Raw genomic sequence first — 7163 nt, forward strand, 5'->3', positions numbered from 1 at the left:
GAACATTTAGACACATAGCCATAGATATCTAAGACCCAACATATTGTTTGTATCCTCAAGGGGCTGTGACTAGATCTGGATTTGTCTGACAACCAGCTGCTACTTGAGCTACAACACTGAAGTCAAAAGGAGGACTTTTGAGGGTCTTCAGACACTTGCTGTACAACTTTAATGTGCTTCACATATGAATCTGAGAATTAGACACATAAACAGATGAATGTGATTCTTTAGGTGAGGAGAAACAGGAGCCCCCTTTTAAGTAGATAATAACCAGAAACCATTTACTGAAACTGAATTCCTAAAGACCATGGGATCCTCTGAAGTGCCAGAAATGTTTCTTTGGTGATCATATCAGTTAAAACTTCAAGAGAAAACTGAATTCACTTTCTTTCCATTGCCTTGTACCTGGCACTCATTCCACAGGGAAATACTGGGTTTCAGTGTGAATGATGCTCCTTCTACAGGTACTCAGGTGAAGATGACCTTGAGAACCAAAACAGAGACTCACAGGTAATGATTTTACCTTTGTATCAAGTGGAAGGAGAAAAATCCCCAACCTACCAACAGGATAGAAAGTATTAAAAATAGAAAGCAGAAAGTGCCTGCTGAATGGCAAAGGGTACCTCACCTGCTAGCTTTTCCATGATCCTTTTCAACTGAGATGGTATCTTTGAGATGGGATGGGTCTGGACTTCTTGACACAGAGGGTAAGTGAAGTAAGCCATGTTCCCCAGATAGTGTCCCAGAATAACTCAGCTCCAGAAACCATGACAAAATATTAAAGCTCCACAGTCATGGTCAGCTGTGTACCTGAGCTCCTCAGGGGAACATTAATACCTACCCCTCTCCATCACTTTCTTCTGCCACAGGGGAACCTGGGAATCACAGCTTTTATCTGAGGTCTTGTTGGGGAAGTGTCCCTGTTCTCTCAGGGAAGCCTGTTCCACCATGAAAATGATTCACACGTATCCAGCTGTACCCTATTGCTGGTCAAGGAGGTTGACTATGGTCAAAATACTTTATGTACCTTTGTGTAAATGAAGCAATGGAACTTATTGAAATGAAACTTGGGAAGTGGGCCACTGGAGAATAACAGAGAATGATAGAAGGGATGGTTTTAATCACGATACTTTGTATGTAAGAACATGTGAAAATGAAATCCTTTCATATAAATAATTGATGCTAATAAAAATAAACAATACATAAGAAAGTTGAGTGCTGGTGGCTCAAGTCTGTAATCTTAGCTATTCAGGAGACTGAGATCTGAAGATTGCAGTTCAAAGCCAGTGCAAGCAGAAAAGTCCTGGTAAGACTCATCTCCAATTAACCACTAAAAATCTGCAAGTGGCGCTGTGGCTCAAAGCAGTAGAGTGCTAGCCTTGAGCAACAGAGCTCAGGGACAATGCCCTAAGTTCAAGCCCCACAACTGCCAAACAAATAGAAAAGAAAAGAAAGGAAAGGAAAAGAAAAGAAGAAAGTATTAGTCTTAGTGGGAAAACAGCCTGGAGAGAGAGAAGGAGCTGCTTCCACAATACCATTTGCTATCATCCTTCTGGTGTTTCCAATCAATCAGTGCCCCCAAAACAATGGACCCTTAGAGTCTATACTTGGTCTGAGGTTCTTGGAGAGGAGAAACTCAGACAATAAGGGCAAGCTAAGTGTGGAATCTCCATCTCCTTTTTGATGTAGAGATTTATAATAAGCAAACTGCAATCATCTTATCAGTTCTATTTCCCTCATCAGATACTTGGCACAGTATAGTTGCCTCAAAGAACCCTGGGGATCAGGATTGAGAGTGAGCATGCCCCAGCTCTGCATGTGGTAGATGTGATACCCTGAAGGTGGATAAAGAAAGACTATAACCCCAAAATACAGAGTGACTAGAAAAAAAGTCCAACTTTACTTCTATGCTTAACTCTGTTCTCTTGGGGCATCTCTAGTAAGGCTATTGCCCTAGCTACTTTCACAACTCTCTTTCAAACTCAAGGGGAACTATGAGTCACAATATTGGTTTGGATACTATGAGTCCAGGCACTGTGAGGGGTCCAGTTTGAAGGAGAAGGGTAATGGAAAAAACTACACACCCAGTGGACACGTCAAAGTCAAATAAAACATCTGCAATCCTGTGTTCAGCCCTGCACCACGGAGTTTCTGGCCAGGTGAATACCCAACCTCTGTCAACCCCCTCCTTCTGGCAAAAAAAAAACCCATGGGAACCATGGCCTTGCTTTAAGGTCTTTAAAAGGGAGAGGCCATAGCATGGTAAAGGTTCAAGGCAAGAGCATAGTCTGGAGAGAGTAGCAACCTTACTTTGATTGAAGGATCAATCTATTGTCAGGTCTACAAAAGCAAGCCTCTTGGTCAAGAGAGTAGCCCCTTGAGCTCCAGGGAAGCCTGGAAGTAAGAGCCTTTTTTCTCATGTCTGAAATGAAGAGAACTGAGAGTGGTGGAGGTGAAACTATGAGCTTCTATAGAAGACTCGAGTGCCCATATGTTCTAGCAAAAGTAATTTTAGGTAAAAAGAACACTGCTAGAAATATCACAATACCAGACTTCAAGTTATATGTCAGAGCCATAGCAACAAAAATAGGTTGGCACTAGCAAAAATACAGTTCTGAAGACCAATGAGACAATATAGGAGACCCAGGAATAAAACCACACAGATATAGTCAACTAATTTTTGTTAAAGATCTTGGTTCATTTGGTTTCTCCTACAGGTGAGAAATGATAGCCTCTTCAATAAATGTTGCTGTGAAAACTCACTGTCCACCTGCAGGAGATGAAACTTGGACCTCTAGCTCTCAATCTCTACAAAAATTAAATCCAATTTGATCAGATATAAAACTCTGGAAGAGGAAGTGGCACTGTGGCTCAAGTGGTAGAGCACTCGCCTTGAGCTGAGGAGCTGAGGGACAGAGCCCAGGCCCAGAGTTCAGGCCCCACGACCAACCAAAAAAAAAAAAAAACTCTGGAAGATAGGCACATGTAATTTTTTTCCTGAGTAGGACTCCAGATGGCCAGGGGATGGAAAAAAAACAATTAACAAATGAAACTACAACAAAAGGAACAATAACATCCAGAATTAATATTCAAAATTAATACCTAGAATACACACAAACAACTCAAAGAATTAAACAGCAAGGAAACCAATAATCCAATTACTAAATAGGCAAGCAAACTGGGTAGTTCTTACAAGGATAAATACAAATGACTAATAGTTGAAGAAATGTTCAACATCCTTAACCTCAAAGATAATGCAAATCAAAACCACACTGAAATTCTGTGTCATCCCAGTCAGAATGATAATCATAAGAAAAAACAGCAAATAATGCTAGCAAGGATGCAAGTGAAAAGGAATCTTCACACACTATTGGTGAGAATGTAAACTAGTAAAACCACTATACTAATCATTTTAGGATCGGGGAATGGGAAGAAGACACTGATAAAGGTAGTGGAACTGATTAGAATATACTGTAAACATGTGCGGAAATGTGAACTCACCTTTTGTATAACTAATGTAAACTAAGTTTTAAAGGAGTGGAACTGATTAGAATGTACTATAAACATGTGTGGAAATGTGAAATCATCTTTTGTATAACCAATGTAAGCTAAATTTTAAAAGCCTCCCAGTAGGCCCTACGTTTTAATGGTTCCACTACTTCCCAATAACATTGACCTGAGTACCAAATCTTTAACCCATGGACCTTTGGTGGGCTTTGAACATACAAAGTACAACCTACAGCCCCTTCATTTGATTTCTTCTTCCCTGGGAATAAACAGGGAAGAAAATGTCTGGCCATTTCATATCTGGAGTGATCTGAGTTCCCAAAGAACTTTTCTGGATCTGTGAGAAGGCCAGCTTAAAGAAGCTCCATTCAGTGGTACTGTGCCTGATGAAAAGAGCCTAGACTATACTGATGGAGGTCTACATTCAGAAAAAGTGGCCCACATTAAAAAATCCTAGAGTTAATAGTGCTCAGCTTATTCTGCACTATAATCTAGCTCCACCCTTGTTATTAGTCCTGTACAATTGGGCATCCCGTCAGAAGAGCACCTCCTTCTGCACCTGAGAATCCTGGGAGTAACACATGTTTTCTGAAGTCTTCAGGTCTGGAAAATAAAGAGGATAGGGATCTGTAAAAGGTGTAAGTGAAATTCTGGGGGCTGAAAGAGGGAGTACTAGAGGGTCCTCAAATATTACATTTGTACTTCTGCAGTTATCTGTGCAATTAGTAGGCATATTTTGTTCAGAGGTAAACTCTAAGCCCTCCCTACTCCTCCTTGTAACTCAAAGAACACTGGAATTGTCAGACTTGGAGAGCTCTTTGGTGTGCAAAGACCAGGGTTCTATATGGGGCAAGATAGCAGCAGAATGTGAATTGAGAAAACCCCAACGAATGGGAAGGTCCCCCAGATAAGCTGTCTGCAGCACTGTTTCAGCCTTGTGCCATGGTATGTCAAATCAGATGAAGAATAAATCTCTCCTCCATGCATTCATGCCACTGAGGGCTCTTGGAGACATTAACCTTGGTGGCAAGAGGGTAAGGCTCTCTACGGGGCTAGGTGAGAGCTTAGGGTGGAAAGAAAGGCCATCTCCCATTCATTATAGGGAGCCGCAATTGCTGCATGCCAACTGTTTCAGCCACATCACACGGGCTTCCATTCAAAAGGGTGTCGTCTTCTATCAAGTCCTAGTCTTCTGACGACGTGTCTGAAAGATGGAGAAGTCTGGAATCTAAAAAGTGATAGAGGTGAGAATCTGGGGTGGGCAAAAGCTTCCTTCCAAGACATTGCATCCCACAATATTCCAGGTACACCCTGCAGCCCCTCACCTCCCTGGTTCATATACTACTAGCATGTGCCCCCATCTTTTCTTCTAATGGATAGAACTTTTAACAGAAAACAAACAAACAAAAACCGGTGGCATTCCATTCTACTTCTGAGATACTTGAATGGACGGACCCAGACTCTGAGTGATCTGGGATAAAGCAGAGGGTGAGGAGAACGAGGGAAATGAGTCCTGTAGACAGTCAATGAACAGTAAATCTATACTAGTCTCCGTGTTCAGCTTCTGGCTAACACAATGCCCGCTTCTGCCTCATGAAAGAGTCAGAGACATCTTCTCATATCTGCTTTTCTGTTATCTACAGGTGCCAGAAGTGAAGAAGTCAGAACGCTGTGATTGGTGGAGGCAAGGCTGTGAGATTGGACAGAAAAAGCAATTCCCCTTCTGCAAAAATTACAAAATTTTGCTTCTGACCTACGGATCCATCATGTAGGCTAAGACCAGCATCTCCTGACCACCATCCCAACCCTGACCCAGAGGTGGCATCTCTTCTCTACAGTGTTACCTGGAATGACCCTGACCTCATGAGATGGGGAAGTTCCCCATGTCTTGCATTGGGCCTTCCTTGGTCTTCGCTAAGGTCTCTACAGAGCAAAGGCTATGTTCCACAGACATTGCAAGACCCCCTCCTCCATGAAACTGGCTCCAGAGGTAGAAGTAAAAGTGGCTTGAGTTTGTAAACTATGCACTGGATCTCCCAGGGCAGATGGAAATATCCTAGATTCTTTGGTGAACTGGTACCAAGGATGAGGATTTCTCTGCTCACTACTCCCACCAGGGACTCTTGCACAGTCATGGGATCTCCCAGCCAGGAAACAGACCAAGACTGTTGTTTCAAGTTTCAAGTCTGCTTATTTAGAAGAAGGGGTGTGGATGCTCATGAATGTAAATATAGCTTCCTAGAGGCGGAGATAAGGAAGTTCAAGATTTAAGGCCAGCACATTCAGAAACTTAGTGATAGTGGACCTATTAGAGCACCTGGTTTGTACTGCATTCAGTAAGCATAATTTGAAGAAAAGAAAGAGAAGAGACAATGTTTGAAAATGAACAAAAGTGGAAAAAACAGGACTGGGTAAATACCTAAAGTGATAGAATAGCTGGCTAGAAACCACTAAGGCTCTGGGTTTAAACATCAGAAAGAAAAAAATGTATAGCATGTGTGGAAAGATGGTGAGCAACTGCCTTACTAGATGCCTGGATGTCTTTGGGCAAGGGGTATGATTCCTGGAAACATCATAAGCTCACTGTCACCGCACCCCCTCCTTCTGTCTCAAAGTGCACTGTAGTCCTTGAAGAGTTGAGTCCTAGGTACTAAAGGTACTTGAGGTTGGTTCTTTTATCTGAGGACTAACTTATTCTTTTTGCTAAGTTCTTACCTAACCTCTCTGTAATAGAGCCAAAACCAAGCCTCTCCAAAGACCTCAGATCAATGCTATGGCTCCAAAGGACAGTATGGCAGAAGACGGAGCTGGGAAATGCTGAACATAATCACTTGCACCTGTTCTAAAAGGCACAAGGTGTTTTATCAGGATGTAGATGAGTTATTTATAGGGTCTCTCCTCTGAGGACTTGGATTCCTCTGATCACCCTCTGTTCTTAACTGAACCTCTCTCAGAGTCCCAGCCCCCAAACTTGCACGTATTTCAAAACAAAAATAAGACCTCCCCCTAAAAGGCCCTAGTTATAAAGAAAGACATGCAAATGGGAGGGATACCCATTTGAGATAGACCTCTGAGTGAAGATCTGAAAGCATCTGCCCTGGGAGGTCCAGTGTGCATAGTTTACAAATTCAAGCCACTTTTACTTCTACCTCTGGAGCCAGTTTCATGGAGGGGGGGGGTCTTGCAATGTCTGTGGAACATAGCCTTTGCTCTGTAGAGACCTTAGCGAAGACAAAAGAAGGCCCAATGCAAGACATGGGGAACTTCCTCATCTCATGAGGTCAGGGTCATTCCAGGTAACACTGTAGAGAAGAGATGCCACCTCTGGCTCAGGGTTGGGGATGGTGGTCTAGAAATGCTGGTCTTGGGCTGGGAAGGTGGCTCAGTGGTAGAGCGCTTGTCTTGCATGCCTGAGGCCCTGGGTTCGATTCCTCAGCACCATATAAGCAAAAAGAAAAAAGCCGGAAGTGGCGCTGTGGCTCAAGTGGTAGAGCGCTAGCCTTGAGCTGAAGGGCTCAGGGACAGCGTCCAGGCCCAGAGTTCAGGCCCCACGACCAGACCCAAAAAAAAAAAAAAGAAATGCTGGTCTTAGCCTACATGATGGATCAGTAGGTCAAAAGATGGTAAGAGAACAGACCTTATGAGGAAAAAATATG

The sequence above is a fragment of the Dipodomys ordii genome, unplaced genomic scaffold (genome assembly GCF_000151885.1).
Source record: "Dipodomys ordii isolate 6190 unplaced genomic scaffold, Dord_2.0 Scaffold96, whole genome shotgun sequence".
In the NCBI taxonomy this organism is placed as follows: domain Eukaryota; kingdom Metazoa; phylum Chordata; class Mammalia; order Rodentia; family Heteromyidae; genus Dipodomys; species Dipodomys ordii.